Raw genomic sequence first — 19,347 nt, 5'->3', positions numbered from 1 at the left:
GGGAGAAGCAGCGGCCGGAAAATTCAACAAAAGTAAAGCGTTGAATTTGCTGGAGCTGTTGAATGTCAAAAGTATAAACTGCGACCTGCCGTGACTCGGATTCGAACCGAGGTTGCTGCGCCCACAACACAGAGTACTAACCACTGTACGATCACGGCCACACACTTCAGCTGTGCGCTTTCTGCACTGTCAAACCCTCTGTCAAGGGTGTGTCTCACCTACTGACGATCCGGTGACCAACAGTAAATCAGCGGCTTTCGCTGCCCAGTTGCGTTTCCACAGGGCTCCCTCTCCATTTCTTTTCCTTTGCTTGTCTGTTTCAACCTCTCACCCCACCCATCCTCCTTCTCCCAAATCCATCTGTCAGTCTCCCCACCTGTCCACATCTCTCCCTTATCGCTCATGGCGACCAATTCTTCCCATCATCTGCCGGCTTCTGCCTCATTCTTCCTTCTCTCATGTGTACTGACGCTCCTCCCTCTGCGCCGTCAATCCAGATTCAGGTGTTAATCCGAACGGTCGGCCATTCCTTGCCTTCCACAAACACTGCCTGACCCGCTGAGTTCGTCTCACAGTGCGCTTGTTTATTGTTCCAGATTCCATTATCTGCAGTACCTTGTGTCTCCTGCCTTCCACAGTGAGTCGCTTTCAACTGTGGATCTGTGAACTGTGTGGATGTTTCTGTACTGTTCTGCAGTGAAATCTGGTAAGGAAGGCACCGTTCATTTAACCCATGACCGAGTGAGAGATTATGCCTTCTTTGAATTCCGACACCATTGCAGCTCTTTCATTTCAAATTTTAACGTCCCTGGTTCTTCATCAATCTCCCACTTTACTGTCATTTTAGTGCTACAAATAAACAGCGGGAAGTACTTAAGGTGTCGGGTAGAATCTTTAGGGGCAAAGGGAGAGTTGAAGGTTCGACTCGAGACCCTGCATCAGGAATGAATTTGTAGTGGGGAGAAGTAGCCGGAACAAAATCGTGAGCAGGAGGGATGAGGCAGGATGTGGAAGGAGACAGGTGGTACCAGGTGAGGATGTGGATGGTGAGCAGAACAAGCCAAGCAGGGAGAGGGTTGAGTGGCGGTGGAGTCAGAGGCTTGAAGCTGATGAGTAAACACAAAGGCGTGCAATGAAGGGGGTTTCAGAGGATTTGGGACGATCAGGAGAGAGAGATGGACGCAGGTAGTGCGGGTTACCTGTCATTGGAGAATTCATCGTTCATGACGTTGATCTTAGACCACACAGGAGGAATAAGTTATTGTTCAAGATTGAGTTTGGCTTCGCCCTGGCAGTGCTGAAGGCCGGGGTGGGGGCTCGGGCAGTCAGGACTGTGTGGGTAGGGAAGTAGAGTTGATTCGGCATGCATCTGGAAGCTCATGACGGCCGGTGAGGACAGAGCGCGGGTGCTCGGCTGAACGGATGACTAATCTAAACGTGGTCTTGCTGATGTGGGCGAGGTCACTTTGGTAGCAGCGAGTGCAGTAGAGGAGGTTGAAGGGTGTGCACGTGAACCTTTGCCTGACATGGAATGGCTGTTTCGGTCCCTGGTTGTTTGTGAGGGAGGTTATGAAGGGATAAAGCTTGGGCCTCCGACGATTACAGAGGAAAGTGCCAGTGCACGGGGGCATCTTCTGGGGAATGACGAATGGAGAACTTGGGAGTCACGGAGTGAATGGCCCCTGCGGAAACCAGGAAGGGCTGGGGAGGGGAATGTATGAGTGGTGGTGCGATCCCGCTGCACCAGGCGGAAATGGCGGAGGTGATATGCTGGATGCGGAGGCTGGTCGCGTGAGAGGTGAGGAACAAGGAACTGGTGGGATCCGGGATGGGAGCACAAGCACGGGAAATGGGGGAAGTGCGGGTCAGGACTCTGGAAACCACTTCTACAGATAGATCGGGAGTTTCAGATGCCGTGGAACGAAGAATTCTCGACTCCAGAACAGATGCGGCGGAGACGGAGAAACATAGATAGCGATGGCGCCCTTCGAAGAGATAGGGTGTGAGGAGGGGTACTCGAGGTAGCTGTGAGAGTCAGTGAGGTGCAGTAAGTATCGGTGGATAGTTGGTCTCCTGAAATGGAGACAGAGATCCATAATGGTGGAGAGTTGTCAAAAATGTTCCGACTGAATTTGAGAGCGGGTTGGAAGTTAGAAGCGAAGATTACGGAATTGACGTGTTCCGTATGGATGGATTAGGCCGAACCAATCCAGTCGTGGGTGTCGCGGGGAAAGGCTCGTGAAGTGGTGCAGAGTAGGTTTGGAGCATGGACTGTTCAATGGAGCCGAGGACACGGCAGGCGCAATTCGGGTCCATACAAGTGCCATGGCTTAACCTGTGATGTGTGGAAAGTGAGAGTAACGAAAGGCACGTTGATCAGGGAAAAACCTGTTCTGCCTGGTGGGAGTTGGTTCGGAGTGTTAATGGGTGGGACATGCTTCGATATCGTAATGTTCCTCAGGGATATGCACTGGGATCTCTGCAGCTTGTCACACACACATATACGAAGTTCCAATGGACGCAACGGGATGTAGATAAGAACCAGTCATGGGTACAGTAATGACAAGTGGGAGTTAATCCTGCCAAAGGTGAGGTGTTGCAGTTTGGGAGATCAAATGTAAAGGGACAATATACAGTTAACCGCAGGACACTTAAAAGTGTTGCTTTGCAGAGGGGTATTGTTCTCCAATTTCATAGCTCTCTGCAAGTGGCCGCACAAGCCGTTACGGTGGTAAAGAAAGTTTGTGTCCGTTTAAGGGGAATTTAAGCGGCTCTTACAAGGTATATGTCAGTGCAGTGAATGGGCATATACGGAGTATTACAGACAGAAGGGATTGGTTGGGACAACATCCTGGGCCGAAGGCCTTGTTCCTGTGTTGTGTTGTTCTATGTTCCATGTTGCATAAATGTTGCAGAAAGAAGTGGAAGACCAAGTTCTTGTTGATGGAGAATTCAGTTGTAAAGGGGCCGTACCTTCATAGTAAAGATGAAGCCGCGGGGCCAGGGAATTGAAAGCTGTTAGTGTGGTGGAGAGCATGTGAGGTAACGCGATAATGTGAGGTAATGGGTCTGGGCAACTGAGACAAGGTAGACTGGTGGTATGAGGAGTTCAGCTTAACGGGGTTGAACAGGCAGAGAGAATCGGCCGGCAAGGGCAGTCTTGTTTGTGGAACTTGTATCTACAGGAAGGCGCGCAACCGACATTACATTAGTCGGATATGAAGGAGGTTCGGCTTGTCACCGAACACTCTGACAAACTTCAACAACCGTACTGTTAAACGTGTCCTGATTGCTGCATCATGGTCTGGCACGGCAGTTCGAATGGGCAGGAACGCGGGATGCTTCAGACAGAAGTGGTCTTAGCCCAATACACCACAGGCACATCATTCTCCACCAGCGGGATTATCTGGAAGAGGGGCTGCCTCACGAACGCAACATCCATCAAACGAATACCGTCTTTTCAATTGCTCGCAGGGCCCATGCCCCAGCATCATTCTTAATGAGGCTTTTTTCTCGGTTCCTCAATGGGCTGTGATGCCGAATGGAGAATGCGTCTGACTTCGGTGTTTGATGTGACATCATCATATGTTTGCAGGATCAAGTCCTGTCCCGATCGTTTTACGGACCTCAAGTGTGTGCATCCATTCTTTCTCTCTCTTCACATGTGCTGCTAGAATTTTAGGTTTGAAATACTCCTTTTAAGACTCAGTGTCGCTTGTTTCTCAAAACCTGGAGCCCAAAACAAAACAACAATGTTTCCGCCCAGGATTGAACTGGGGACCTTTCGCGTGTAAGGCGAACGTGATAACCACTACACCACAGAAACCGCAGGAAGCGTCCAACACTTCATCTACTTTGCCGCGCTGCTGAGCACTGACAGAGGCTGTTGTATCCCCGTGAATTACAATCTCTTCTGCGCCAACAACAAACACAAAGCCTGGCCCATCATCCCTCGCTTTCAGTCGGGAAATGTGGTCTGTGTTGTATAAATAACGCAAGGAATACAACATCTCTGTCGCTCTGGCTTCCACCAGTCTTCCCAGGAGGACCCTCCCCACCTCGCGGATAACTCAGTGGTGTCTCTGTGATTTCTGTCCACAGATTCGCGCGTCGCCAGTCTCCGACAAACTCTTCACTCCCCTCACCGCGGCAACAAAGTTAATATAAACACGTTACTGGGACATGTGGCAGGTACATTTGTCGACGACATGGATAGCAAAAGGAGGGTCGACGCGTGAGTAATTGGGGCTTCTTTGGTAGTTGTCGAGTCATGGAACATGGAGATAGACCACTCGGCCCGCTGAGTCTTCAGTGACCATCAGATGAACAATCACATTGAGCTTTCATTGATCCCATTTTATTTTCCAGATTCCAATCAATTTCTTCCACACTCAAGCACTCACCTGCAAACCAGGGGCATTGTATGGTGGATAACTAAATTACCTGTAGCAAAATAAACACCCTATTTCTGGCGACACATTTCGTAATGTGAGTCAGCTTCTAAAAGAGGAACAGAAAGTTGTGCATGTGGCACCAGCACCGTATCTGTCAGATCTAACACCGCCATAAAATACTCACTGATTTAAAACGGAAACTTTTTTGCAAAACTCAGCATGTCGGCAGAATGTACGGAAACCTAGTGAAGAACCTCAGTAAATTGATCACATGGGATACGTGCGAAGTGATTTACATTTCTGTCCAGGAACAGAATCTTCCCCACTGCAGTTTTCTGACTTTCAGTGTTGAAAGTAACTAACGCGGTACCCACTTTCAGGTCGTTTGTCGCTCAGCTGATCCACTGCTTCGGTGCCCTGACCTTGTGTTGCATGGGCAGCTGCACTTTCCTGGAGATGTCGGCGAGTTGAACTCACGTTGGGGTCCTGCAAGCTGCGTTTTGATTTTGTCCTCACAGTGTTCGTGGCGCGGCGGCTGCGGAATTCAACGCACACTCACCGTTGGTTGGCACATCCCATTTCGCACGGTGTCGTTGGCCAACTGAAAAATTCTCAACACTTGTTGGGATTTTCGTAATAACTGAAAGTCCTGTACAGTACAAAATCCCCAAAGAGCATTGTAATGGAATTATGACCATGTTGGTTTCACTTTACGCTGACCAGATTAGTGCCCCGCTTTAGAATTGTTTCTTTTTCTCATCCGGAAAGCCGATGAAAGCCGACCACTGGCCTGCTGAGCATTGGCGGCAATTCATCTTTCCACATTTCCCTTTAAAGATGGAACATTTGAAGGAGGACACAGCGAAGCCGTTTGAGAAAGGAAAAAGTTATGGAAACATGAAGATATCAAGGGGAGAATTAAAGGAGGAGAAGTCTCCGTTCAATGCAGAGCTTCATGCAGCAAAGTGGGCAAACTTTAAAACCATTTCTCGTCCATATTTTAAAGAGGGTCGAGTGTTGGTGGGCAGGGAGATTACCCTCATCAACCACGCTCATTAGCCGAGATTATGAATGAAAATCATCGATTAGTTTCCAGGAAGTGAGCACCATTCACTGTGTTGGGAATATGGATGATAAACTGTGCCGAGATAAATCGCAAGATAGGAGGAATAACGTCTAGCACATTGGTGGGGCTCCACAGAACAAACTGCATCCAATTCAGTGGGAAAAGTTGTGCTGTTTTGGAAGCATACCAGGTTTATTGAAACGGTCAGAAGGATGGGGCATTTGAATTACAAGGTCCTATTGGAGAAAGTCGCCTGTGACTGTCTTCGCAGCGAGCAGCTTCTCAAAAAGCGCAGGTGAAAATTCGATACATGAATCATTTCGTTCGAGTCTGCATTTTCCACTTAATGCCTGGAAGCTTACTTGGAGAAACAAAATGAGTTCTGCAATATACTATTGGAGAAGGGACAGTGAACGAGAAGGAAGAGAAAGAGTCTGGAAAAATGACAAAGAAGGGTACCCACTCTCTGAAGTTGTGTGTGTCATTTAGGATTTCAAGACTGGGTTCCGTTTCTATCTAAATTCGGCTGTGCTGAAACACATGACTGATGCAAGCTGTCACGATGCTTCGCAGTTGGTCTGCCACAGGGGAAACAAAGCAAGACATCCATCCATGGAATGAGCATCATCAACACGGCCGGTGAATCGATGGTGACCATGAAGTCCGTCGGTCAGCTATTTGTGAAGCGTGGTTTCAGGGAAGGGAAGACTGGCAGCTCAGCGTCTTTGTTAACTGTATTCCAGTGAAGACAGGAACGTGGGAACGTAAAGTATTGTCTTAATGAGATAAACAAATAATTTTATCCATGAGACGAAACGAATTATTAAACCAGCAAGAAGTGAGGCCACACTGTTTGAACGTAAGATCAAAGCAGGGCTGCGGTATTGGCAACAAAGAAAAAAATAACCACAGCAGTTGAATTCCAAGGAAGTGGACAGCCTTCTGACCTTTCAAAAGAGGTGCGGGCAACAGGCGGAACAACTGTCCGAACAATATCAAATAATATGACATTGTCCATTTGGCATGGAATCTAAACTAAAGGCCACTTTATTTTATTCTTGAACGATTTCAAAACTCCGCGATGCTGGTAGAACTTGGTATCTTAGTGCGCGATTGATTAAAAAAAACACTGGTCAGTTTTACAAATATTTAGGGGAGCGCTGTAACTTTGCTGTTTCTTGTCGGATGATTTGACTTCCAATGCATGGAGATTATATATCAAATATAGAGCGCGGCGCTAGCACGACATCAGCAGCAACATGTTCAATGTTGGCCTCCTTTTTTTCTTGTCGGAGCTGAATGAGCTGGACATAACTAAGTGAAGGTTACCAGACCGATACCGGGAATGGACGGGAGTTTTGTGAAGGACGGTTGTCAGGCCGGCCGGGTATCCCCTGCAGTTGAGAAAACCGAGAGATGTCTTGATTGAAACATGTGTGTTCATGAGGAGTCCTGACAAGGGAAAATCGGGGATTTTATAGCTTGCAGCTACTGTTTCAAAATCAGCGCCACACTCTTGTGACAGAGGTATTTTACCAGAATGTGTTCAGTGTTCCGGCAAGTGGGACAGTCTCAGGTTGACAACTTGGTGGTCATGGATGAGTTGGACAGAAGGGCCTGCTTCTGTGCTCCAAAACTCTGATTCAATGACTCTGATTACACTGAGTATATTTTTCACGGAATATCGTTGATACACGGCACAAATCACAAATTTGAGTGCAGGGATTGGTAAATCGAGGAAGCTGTTACATTATTTCAGTTCTGTTCAGATATGCAGTCAGTCAGGGCGAGGCAGTTTATTTTATCCTGCTGCCTGACCTGCTGACCATTTATTGGAATTGCAGCTTCAGTGTTCCCATTGGCATCACAGCGTCATACAGCACAGAGACAGGTCTTTCAGCCCACCCTGTCACTCCCGACCATTAGGTACCTATCTCCAGCAATTCCATTCGCTTTCACTTGGTACAAAGATTGTAATGTCCTCCTGATCCAAGTGCGTATTAATTGTCTGTTGAATATGAGTGCATTTTTATCCACTGTTTTCTTTACCATCATGTACCTGATTTCTACCGCCCTCTGGTGAAAGTAAATCTTCCTCAGATCCCCTCCAAAATTCTGACTCCCACTGAAATGGACTCTAACAATTCTACCATGGGAGAACATACCTAATATTTCCCCTTTCTTTGTCAATTATAATTTTCATCGAGACTTAGAGCCGTATAGTACAGAAGCAGGCCATTCGGACCACCATGAATTCTTTCTGTCCTGTTCTCCTGATTTTGCGGCTCTTCTGCAACGTTGCTAAATGCATCGTAAAATGTACTGAAAGGGCTCTACAGACTGGATTCCTGCAGAATGATTCCGGTAGATTAATAATCTACAACCAGGGGGACACGGATAATGATATGAGAAGAATGTTTATCAATGAGATGAGGAGGAATGCCTTCACTCGGGGGCGAGTAAGCTGCGGAATTCTGAACCACAGATTGCTGCGGTGGTCAAATTGCTGAATGTATTTCGGAAGTCAGTCAGCACATTGCTGGACACAAAATACATCAAAGGAATGGGGAGCGAGTTGGATTCTTGGGGGAGATGGCGGAGCTGTTCTGTGTGTCCCCCAATCTAGAGAGCGGAGATCCTCCGCTGTTGCTGAAGCCATTCGGCTGGTCCGCCTCATGCACTCTGCAGGCCCTGGCGGTGAACGGTGTTTCCTTATGGGTGATAAATGCCCAGAGAGCCCGTTTACACTCCAGTGCCTGCTGATCTGTCGAGAAGGTTCAGTTCCAAATGCACTGCCTGGTTCCAGGTATGAGTCGGGGTGTGTGCAGGGGAAGTCTGGTGGTTACAGCTGAAACTCAACCCCCAGGGAGAAGGAACGTCCGGAAAATTCAGCAAAAGTAAAACGTTGAATTTGCAGGAGCTGTTGAATGTCGAAAGTATAAACTGCGACCTGCCGTGACTCGGATTCGAAACGACGTTGCTGCGCCCACAACGCAGAGTACTAACCACTGTAAGATCACGGCCACACACTTTAGCTGTGCACTTCCTGCATTGTCAAATCGTCTGTCAAGCGTGTGTCTCACCTACTGACGGCCGGTGACCAGCAGTAAATCAGTGGCTTGCGTTGCCCAGTTGCGCTTCCACAGGGCTCCCTCTCCATTTTACTTCCTTTCCTTGTCTGTTTCAACCTCTCACCCCACCCTTCTTCCTTCTCCCAAGTCCATCTATCAGTCTCCCCACTTCTCCACATCTCTCCATTATCGCTTATTCCGACCAAGTCTTCCGATCACCTGCCGGCTCCTGCCTCACCACTTCCTTCTCTCCTGTATACTGACTCTCCTCCCTCTGTGCTGTCAGTCCAGATTCAGGATGTTAAACCGAACGAACGACCATTCCTTGCCTTCCACAGACGCTGCCTGAACCGCTGAGTTCGTCTCACAGTGTGCTTGTTATATGTTCCAGATTCCATTAGCTGTAGTCTCCTGCCTTGCACAGTGAGCTGCTTTCAGGTGTTGATCTGTGAACTCTGTGCATGTTTCTGCACTGCACTGCAGTGAAAACTGGTAAGGAAGGCACCGTTCATTTTACTCATGACGGAGTGAGAGATTATGCCTTCTTTTGATTCTGACACCTTTGCAGCTCTTTGATTTAAATTTAATCGTCTCTATTACGTCATCAATCTCCCACTTTACTGCCATTTTAGTGCAACAAGGAAACAGCGGGAATATCTCAGGGGGTCGGGCAGAATCTTTAGGGGCAAAGGGACAGTCGAGTCGAGACTCTGCATCAGGACTGAATTTTTATTTGGGAGAAGTAGCAGGAACAAAATGGTGAACGGGAGGGATGAGGCAGGAAGTGAAGGAGATAGGTGGATACAAGTGATGATGCGGAAGGTGGGCAAAATGAGCCAAGTAAGGAGAAGGATGAGTGCCGGTAGAGTCAGAGGCTTGGATCAGATAAGTAAACACAACAAAGGCGTGCAATGAAGGGGGTTTCAGAGGATTTAGGACGATCAAGAGATGGACGCAGGTGGTGCGTGGTACCTGAAACTGGAGAATTCATCGTTCATGACGTTGACCTTAGACCACACAGGGGGAATACGTTATTGTTCAAGATTGCGTTTTGCAGTGGCGAAGGCAGGGGTGCGCGGCGACAGTCAGGTCAGTGTGGGTAAAGAAAGAGAGTTGATTTGACATGCATCAGGAAGCTCAGGATGGCCGTTGAGTATACAGCGCGGGTGCTTGGCTGAACGGACGACTAAATCTAAGCGTGGTGTTGCTGATGTAGGCGAGGCCACTTCGGTAGCATCGAGTGCAGTAGAGGAGGATGGAGGGTATGCACGTTAACCTTTGTCTGACCTGGAATGGTTGTTTCGATCCCTAGTTGTTTGTGAGGAAGGTGATGAAGGGATAAGGCTTGGGCCTCCGACGATTACAGGGAAGTGCCCTGACTGCTTGCATCATGGTCTGGCACGTAAGTTCGAATGGACAGCAACGCGGGAAGTTTCAGAGAGAAGTGGTCTGAGCCTATACACCACAGGCACATAATTCTTTACCAGCGGCTTTATATGGCAGAGGCGCTGCCTCACGAACGCAACATCCATCATCAAAGATCCCACACCATTCGGACCATGCCATCTTCTCGCAGTTACCATCGAGCCGGAGGTACAGAAGCCTGAAGTCCCACACTACCACTTTCAGGAACAGTTGCTTCCTTTCACCCATTCGGTTCTTGAACCAACCAGCACAAACTTAATTCCTGCAACACTTTGATCACTTTGCAGTAATATGGACTTCGTGCTTTTTTGTTATAATTGTTTATTATTCTTGTAAAATTGTGTGCATGTTCAATTTATGTTTTTCATTGCACATGTGTGTGCATGAATTTCTGTAAATGACAATGAACTCGACTTCGACGTTGAGAGATGATTTTTTTTGTCTGCGTTACAATCAAATGTTTTCTTCTGCATCTTGAAGGGGAGTTATGAGATGTCTACTTGTTGCAAGGACACCTGCAGACATTGAAATTTCTGTTTGTTGAGAGGGGAACTGGATGTAACTAAATCTCGGCACCGTGGCGCAGCTGGTGAAGTTGCTGCCTCACAGCGCATGAGAATTGAGTTCAATCCTGACCACCGGCGCCGTCTGTGTGGATTTTGCCCGTTCTCCTTGCGACCGTATGGGTTTTCTCCTGGAGCAATCACTTTGCCAAATAATCTGTTGAATTACTTTGGCTTCATGACTGAGGTAAACGTTTCAACTGATGGCAATGTCTGCCGATTTCTGTGCCCAAATTTGCTGCTGGAAATCGGCGTACTGAATAAGAGGAGAGCGAAGCGCTTGGGTTGAAATGCTCATCTGAGGAGACTGGAGGTCATAGACCTGGTTATTCTGGCTCTGCATAATTAACCGCCAACTATTTATATGTTGATCCGGAGAATAAACGCGAGCTTGTCGTATTCAAGCCTGGATAAAATGCATCACATGATTGTGGACAGGATTGACTTCATGTCATTAGATGCGATTATGTTCACATACTCGTTCGCGCAATGAATGAATGCATCCCGTCTTTCAAACGATGCAGTTACATGTGACCTGCTGACAATGAATTGTATTTTCATTGTTAACCCGATTTTCAAGCCCCACTTCCGTCTGTTGCAAATCACACATTGCCACAGGTTAATTCAAAAGAATTTATTTAGCAATATATCGCTAGGGAGAAACCTCCTTACTCTTGGATAGAGTCCGCAGCGGAGTTCTCCGAGGTACAGAAGGGGAAGACAGTAATTTATACAAACATTGTCACGCACACTTTAAAGACTCAGGCGCCGGAGTTCTTGGTTGAGCAGGAAACGGACAAAGGGCGACTGCAGATGGACAAAGAGCAGCCTCTCTCCCCATGTTCAGCTATTCGTTTTGCAATCGGGAGAGACAAAGGCAGGTATCACCTTCATTGTTTGAGACAGCCTTCCCATTTCCCGTTAAGACTGACTATCATCTCCATAGTCAAACATAATGGGAATCTAATTAAGTTCCAGACACAGCAAATACCACCGCTCCCAGCCCAGGAGAGCAGTGGTGTGGCTGTTCCGGCCTGAATGCCACTTTTTAAATCAGTATTACGAGCAGCTATGATTCTCATCCGTCTTAAGATATGAATACAGTTATAGTTTATTAATCCTAAACCTCATTCCTCCCTTTTATCATATCATGATAACCTAGAGGGTTGCTTAGAACGGGGTCGAGATTTTATTAATAAGGACCTTGCAACAAGTATTCAAACAGGTCAGCACCACACAGCATATTATAATAACTATAAGCCCTACTGCTCCATGCAGCAGGTATGATGCCACTGACCCTCCCATCAGCCACCCCAACAAACCCTTCCCTCCTTCAAGTCCCTGCCCAAAGTTATCTACTTGCTTCTGAATATCCAGAATGGCATGGGAAATATTGTAGGCCTCATCCCTAACATTGGTGACACATTTATCCTCTATTATGGCACATACTCCCGCTTTCTGAGATAACAGGTAGTCCACAGCGTACCTGGTCGGTTGGGCATAAAGTCGAAGTTCCGCCATTTCCTGGTTCACTGCCTCCAGGCCCTTGATGGTGCTGTTTCCAGCACGGTAAGACGGCAGACGAGGTAGTTCTGATTGTTTGCGGCCATGGTCCCTGCCGAACCACCTTGAGAGAGATCACTCAGTAATGCATAGCCTAACGATTATCCCACTACCACAGGATCCCATCATTCTTCGCACAATTACTTACTTACTGACCGTCGGATACGAGATTTCTGGAGGTAGAGGACCGTGACTCTCCCAATCGCTCCTATTGCGAACCAGGCTGGCAGAGTGGGGGTGGTGGTGGTATAGGTACCATTGAAAAGGAGCACATACCCTTTCTTGGCCCGGTAACAGGTTATATTGCCCATTTGCTGTGGACGAGGCATCTGAGAATGCGAACTGATTCCAGCAACTCTCCTCCCATGAATTCTCAGATAACTTTTCCGGTTAGCCATTCCAAAGGGACATCTGACACTTTCACATGGGTACCGTTCTCTTCCTCACAAACCCATCGCTCCCCTGCAAGTAATTCAACACACCTAGTGTTGGCACACTCACACCTAAACCATCCTCCTCTTAATGCACAATTTCCCTCTCTACATTGGTGGTGGTACATGATAGCAAGTGCTGTACTATCGCTGGCCCACAACCCCATCCCTTACCGTTGAATCAGTGGCGGAAGGACTGGTGGCTAGTTGTGCTGCTTAGGTCTGCTTTGGTTCCTTGCAAACATTTACCTGGCAGCACCCTGCCGTAAGATCCCATCTGCCCAATGCACTTTGTTTTCGAGTATTCATATCTTTAGAGAGCCCTGGGGCTCCAGCCTGGTGTTGCTACAAAAAAGACTTTTTTAACTGATTCTGCCAAGGGGTAGCAAACGGTGCAATTGCCATGCAGTTTTATATGGGCTTTGTAAAATAAATTGTCCTGTAATGCCCACACAGAAGTACCGGTAATGATGAAGAGACCAAATTTAAGAATCGTCGTTTTCTCTCTGGTGGTCATCATTTACAGTCACTCAGATGATTCCAGCGTTCCTAGCCCTGTACTTTCACTGCTGTAGGGGTCTGTAGTAGTATCTGGAAGGGGCCTTTCCACCGAGGTCCCAGTGCCGTATCAGGACCGACTCTCCAATTCCCAGTTTAAGCAACTCTGCATATTTCCCTCCTGCTGCGTAAATGCGCTCTTCACCTGTGAATGAAGGGACTTTAACGAGGTCGTAAGTTGCCTGAAATAACTTTGTAGTTAATTCCCCATGATATTAGGGTGAACCTGGGTAGGGGGCTGGGTTTCAGCATCCCATGGGGTTCTTCCCGGGCGTACATAGACGATCTCGGCAGCCGACACCTCCGTGGACGAGTGGGGAGTAATTCTCATGTGGTACAAAGCTAATGGGAGAACCTTAAGCCAATTTAGACCTGTCTCTGAGACTAATGTAGTCAATTTATTCTTCAGGGTGCCTTTGGCTCGTTCTACTATACCCGCTGCCTGAGGGTGGAAGGTGAAATGGAACTGTTGTGTGATATGCAGTGCTTCGCATAACTCCTCATTTATTTTCCCTTTGAGGTGAGGGACATTGTCTGAACTAATCTGTTGGGGTGCCCCAAACCTTGGCATGATCTCTGTAAGCAATAATTTCACCACCGTCGAGGCCTTATTGTTGGTGGTTGGAAAAACTTCAATCCATCTACTGAATACATCAACAATAATAAGGCATTGGTTATAGCAATGTAGACGCGGTAATTCAATAAAATCGAGTTGTATACATTCAAAAGGTCCCCCTGGCAAGGGAGTTCTGCCTGCGGCGCACCTCACCCCTTTCCCAGCAGTGGTTTGTTGGCAGGTCAAACACGATCGTATTTTACCTTGTGCTGCTTCCTCCAATATGGGGCGCCACCAGGTACGGAGTAAAATGTTACTCATTCCCTCCTTGCCAAGGTGGGTGTCAGAATGCAGGCAGTCAATAAGCATTGGTAACAAGGAATCACGTATACTTACTTGACCGACCGGAGTGGGCCAGAGGCCATGTGGCGCAGAGTGCGTACACCCGTGCGCCTTCCATACTTGTTTTTCGGAGTTAGGGGCGTCCCCCTGACAGTGCTGCACAGTAACCATGTCTGCGGTTCCCTGCGTTGTTATTGTCGGTTTACAAACAACCGCCTGTTTTTCCGCAGTCGAAACGACATTTTTCCCCGTGTACTGCCAATTTTGCCTCTGCATCTGCCCTGTTATTGCCCTGTTATTAGGGAGGAGTCTGAGAGGTGGGCTGAGCATTTATTGATGACCAGTTTTTAGGGAGGAGACTGGCTTGGAGGAGGTTCTTCACGTTAGCCACATTCTGGTATGGGGCTGCCTGTAAAGGTCAGAAGTCCTCTGTGCGCCCGTTTTTTCGCCAAAATCATGGGCAATTCCAAAAGCATAGCGGGAATCAGTAAAGATATTAGCTACTCTGTCCTTGGCTAAATCATAGGCTCTCGTCAAGGCAAAAATTTCTGCCTTTTGGGCAGAGACTGGGGTCTGCAAAGATGCAGACTCTGTAACGGGGGAGTCATCTACTAGAGCGTAGCCGCAAAGGCGTATTCCCTGTTCCGAAACGGAGGAACTGCTGTCGACATACAGGTTTAAGTCTGCTGGCTGGAAGGCTTGATCTGAAAGGTCCGGACGGGGTGCAGTTAAGAACTGGCTACGCAGTAAACAGTTATGTGGTGGGTCTTCAATATCCTCAGGTGGGGTCCCGAGGAAGGTGGCAGGGTTAATGGTAGTACAGTCTGCAAAGGGGAGAAGCGGGTTATTCAGGAGCGCTACCTCATATCTGTAAAGCGGGCCTGGGTAAGGTGTTGGGTCTGATGGGAGATCAGGAGTGCCGTTACGGTATGGAAAGAATAAACAACCACCGACCATTGCAGGGTTATATCGGAGGCTACTGTTACGAGGGAGTAGATTGCTGGAAGCATGTGTGAGCACGGCGGGAGCCCCCGAGCAACTGGGTCCAGCCGAGTAGAGTAATATGCCTCCGGTCTTTTTCTATCCCCATGGGTTTGAGCGAGGACGGCTGTAGCCCAGTCCTCCAGGACATTCACAAGGAGCTGAAATGGGCGATAATATCGAGGGCGTCCCAGGGTCGGGGCGCTGGCAAGGGCCTGTTTGAGCTTATCAAAAGCCTCCTTTTGTTCCTCCGTAATTTCAAAAGGTCCCACGGACTGGCTTCACGTCAGTGGTGTGAGGTGCTTCGTAAGGAGGGCCACGTTAGGTAGCCACTGCCTGCAAACATTTACTAAATTTAAGAAGGCGCGCATACCCTTCGGTATAGCTGGCGTTGGGGTAGCAATGATGGGAGCTATACGTTCAGGCATGAGCTGCCGCTCAGTAGCATTTAAAAGGATGCCCGGAAATTTTACCTGGCGCTGGGTTCGCTTTACTTTCTGTGGAGGTATCATGTGCGTTAAGTAACCTGTTGATGTCTGCGATGTTGGCGGTCTCCGACGGGCTTGCCAATAAAAGGTCATCAACATACTGGACAACAGTGGATTTGTCAGAAAGTTGTAACTGTGGGAGTTGTTTCTGCAAAACTTGGGAGAAAATAGTCTGGGAGTGCATAAAACCTTGTGGGAGACGCGTCCAGGTGTATTGCTGACCTTGGAAGATGAAAGCAAACAGATACTGCGATTTGGGAAATAGGGAAATTGCAAAAAATGCATGCTGGAGATCTATAAGTATAAAAATACAAGAGTTGGCAGGGATTTTACTGAGAATGGTGGCCGGGTTCGGGACCACGGGAGATAGTGGCTCCACTATATCATTGACTTTACGCAGGTCTTGTACCAGGCGCCATTCTGCCCGTCCGGGTGTTTGGGTAAGTTGGGGGTGTTGACTAGTACAACTGAAATGTCCCAATTACATAATCTATAAAATCCTCCGGGTTTGTTTTACGGTTGGGCGCCTGACATTATTAAACACATCTCCTGAGGTTTCCAAGGGGTGTAAATTTAGATCATGGGATTAGCGGGCGCTCGGGCTGGATCGCTTTTAGGAGTACTCCTACTGAGGAGCTGCCTTTTCGCCTTAATTCCCTTTCCCTTATTCGGCAAGAGTGATGGATCGGGACCTCTAGGGTCTTCATTTTACATGGTAGAATCGGAGTCGTAATCGTTGTCCGACCAAGGATAGATCTGTCCCCTACCAAAAGGTTCCAACGTTTGTCTGTGGCTTTCGAACCGATCGGAGGCGCCCTCTTTTTCTGTAGAAGCTGATTTCTGGTTCGGGACGCGACAGTGTCAAGGGACTGTTCTCGTGACGGAGATTGGCTGGCATTAATGGTTAACAAAGCGGAAGGTCCTCACTAACTGAGCTCCGGTTGAGGGACATGCCATACATAGACTTGTTCCGTGTGCGAAGATCAACGCTTTGAATGGCGTTTATCTCCGTGTTATTTATCGTTCGTATCTCGATGATATCTTCTCATATTGCTGACACGTCCCCAGATACATTTATTTGTCGATAAACCATTGCTATCTGCACTGCCGTTTCTGTAATTCACGCTGTCCTCGCTGCTGCTGTGTATGGTGATCCCAGCTGTCGGAACTCTCTGCAGCAACAACTAAACTGGTATTATTGCATTGATTCTGGTGTAACTTCATTCTGGAACCTCTGGTAGTTTCCCACCGCCTCCATTCCCCTGCCAGGCACTACGTGCGGCTGAATCAGACTGGTCCACTGGCGACCTGTGCAAATTTCACCACAGTCTCCATTGTGGCTGCGTCATGTTCACAGTCAGTAGCAGGTGGCGGCCCCGACACATTTGCGTTGGCTGCCAGGGCTGATTTACCCACAACGAATATGAAGTCTCTGCATAAAAAGCAGGAAGATTGATTGTGTCTCCAACCCACACTGACCCCGGGTCACCACAAAATGATCAGCAACGCTCTCACAGAGCACTGAGCAATGATCAGGGTCAGAAGCCTCAGCTGAATTCGCATACTGACCAGGTCAATATATCACCTCTCCCAGATACTGAGGACTTTGATATTTATTAAGTGGAACGCGTAATGAATTGTTCAATCGTCGGGCATCATTCCCAGAGCACGGAGCCACCGCTTCTCACCTGTCTGTTGCTCGAGGTGATGCCGTTATTTTTGAGTTACTGGTTGATTTCACTGATCTATTCTCCCCGTCTCCAGCAGACAACCCCTCTGTCAGGTACAACCACCTCCAACTCTGAATCCAAGAAAAAGTTTCTACATTTGACATCCGTCTCTGTGAATCTGCTAACATTGCTCCAAGCCTGCTGTCATGTTTGTGTTTAGTTACCTCCTCACAGTGAACGTGCTGACGATTGCGGTCTTGTCGCGGGGAAAGTGCGGTCTCTCCAAAGGCGTCACTCTCTACTTGGTGTTCATGGCAACCGGGGATCTACTGGTCGTTGTCTTCGACCAGATACTGAGGCAGATTCCGATCGTTTATTTGGAGGCGTTTAGTTTCCTAAGGTATATCCCCGTGTGTAATATCCACGCCGTACTGCTTTACGCAGCGACCGACTGTTCTGTCTGGTTCACCGTCGCTTTCACCTTTGATCGGTTTGTGGCCATTCGTTGTCACAAGCTGAAAGCGAAATATTGCACCGAGAGAAAGACGTCTGTGGTTCTGGGCACCGTGACTGTGCTGAGCTGTTTCAAGAACATTTTCTGGTATTTCATGCTCTCAGGAGAATACATGTTTGCTAATTTACCTTGGTTTTGCTTGGTTAGAGGCGGTGTTCTGTTCTCAGTGGTTTGGGGTGCAGTCGAGCTCCTCAATTACTTCCTCACCCCTGTGATCCCATTTGTCCTCATTCTCCTGCTCAATGCTTTGACAATCAGGCATGTTTTACTGGCGAGCAGAGCCCGCTGGAGACTCCGGGGTCACAGCAGTGGGGAAAGTCGCAGAGACCCGGAGATGGAGAGCCGCAGGAAATCCCTCATTTTGCTGTTGGTTGTTTCGGGGAATTTCATCCCGATGTGGGCGCTGTTTACGGTGACTTCTGTGTGGTTCCGATTGTACGACATTTCTCCGGCTTTGTATCCACCAAACACCATGAGGGAACTGGGCTCCATGCTGCAGCTCCTGAGCTGCTGCACGAACACAGCTCTTTACGCGGTGACCCAGACTAAGTTCAGGGAGCAGATGAAGGAGCTGGTGAAATCTCCCCTCACTCTCATAGTGAGATATGGTCAGCGCGGAGAGGAGCTGAGAAATCCGTGCCGCTTCGCCGCCTGAACCAACCCCGTCTCTCCCACTCCAAACACACTGAGGGGGGGGGGGGGGGGGACAGGCAGAATCGGGCCGGGAATTGTGAACTGGAAGGAATATGGTCTCAACTGAAAAACTTGTTTAATTTCTACGGCACAACATCGTGGGCCGGAGGGCCTGTTTCTGTGCTGCACTTTGTTTTCTAACCCAGGTGTCTTGATCTATGGCATAAAACCTCAACTAGCGTGACGTCATTCTGCCGAGAAGAACCGACCCCAGATAATTCAAAGTCAAGGTCGAGTTTATTGTCAGATGCACAAGTACACGAACACACAGGTGCAATGCAAAACGTACTTGCAGTGGCTGTGATTTTGTTTTATTCTAATTGAGCTTCTTTTCCTTGAACAAATTGTGTACAATTCATGTTTAATTTGTTTACTTGAGAATGCTGCTTATAGAACACGATCTGCCTGTGATGCCACTGCAAGTACGTTTTGCATTGCACCTGTGTGTTCGTGTACTTGTGCATCTGACAATAAACTCGACCTTGACTTTGAATTATCTGGGGTCGGTTCTTCTCGGCAGAATGACGTCACGCTAGTTGAGGTTTTATGCCATAGATCAAGACACCTGGGTTAGAAAACAAAGTGCAGCACAGAAACAGGCCCTCCGGCCCACGATGTTGTGCCGTAGAAATTAAACAAGTTTTTCAGTTCTTAAGTACATTAATAATTTCTGCCTACAAAATGTCCATAACTCTCCATTGCCTGTAAATCCATGTGCCCCAATTGAATTTCCCTCCACCGCCACACCTGACAGTCCAAGCACCCAAAACTCTCTGGGGAAAAAAACTTGCCGCACACATCGTCTTTTCTCTCACCGCCTCTCAACGTCAAGGCTTGTGCTCTGGTATTCGACGCTTAGCCCCTTGGATATAGAAGCCGGTTGCCTACTCCATTTGTGCCTCTCGTAATATGATAAATTGCTATCAGTTCTCCCTTCAACTTCCGACGATCGCGATTAAACAAACCAAATGTTTTCCAACTCTTCCCAACAACACATGCTCTCTAATCCAAGCAGCATTCTGGAACTTCGGC

General features: G+C 48.0%; 2 non-coding genes across 2 annotated transcripts; both read right to left on the bottom strand.

The window, feature by feature from the left end:
* Window positions 1-86: 86 nt before the first annotated feature.
* Window positions 87-158, bottom strand: trnah-gug (transfer RNA histidin (anticodon GUG)). Its single transcript has one exon. It is a non-coding gene; the product is annotated as a tRNA-His (tRNA).
* Window positions 159-3,753: 3,595 nt separating this feature from the next.
* trnav-uac (transfer RNA valine (anticodon UAC)) lies at window positions 3,754-3,826 on the bottom strand. Its single transcript has one exon. It is a non-coding gene; the product is annotated as a tRNA-Val (tRNA).
* Between the last annotated feature and the right edge of the window lie 15,521 nt (window positions 3,827-19,347).

This window comes from Pristis pectinata, chromosome 32 (assembly GCF_009764475.1).
Source record: "Pristis pectinata isolate sPriPec2 chromosome 32, sPriPec2.1.pri, whole genome shotgun sequence".
In the NCBI taxonomy this organism is placed as follows: domain Eukaryota; kingdom Metazoa; phylum Chordata; class Chondrichthyes; order Rhinopristiformes; family Pristidae; genus Pristis; species Pristis pectinata.
This window is presented reverse-complemented; position numbering and strand designations above follow the sequence as displayed.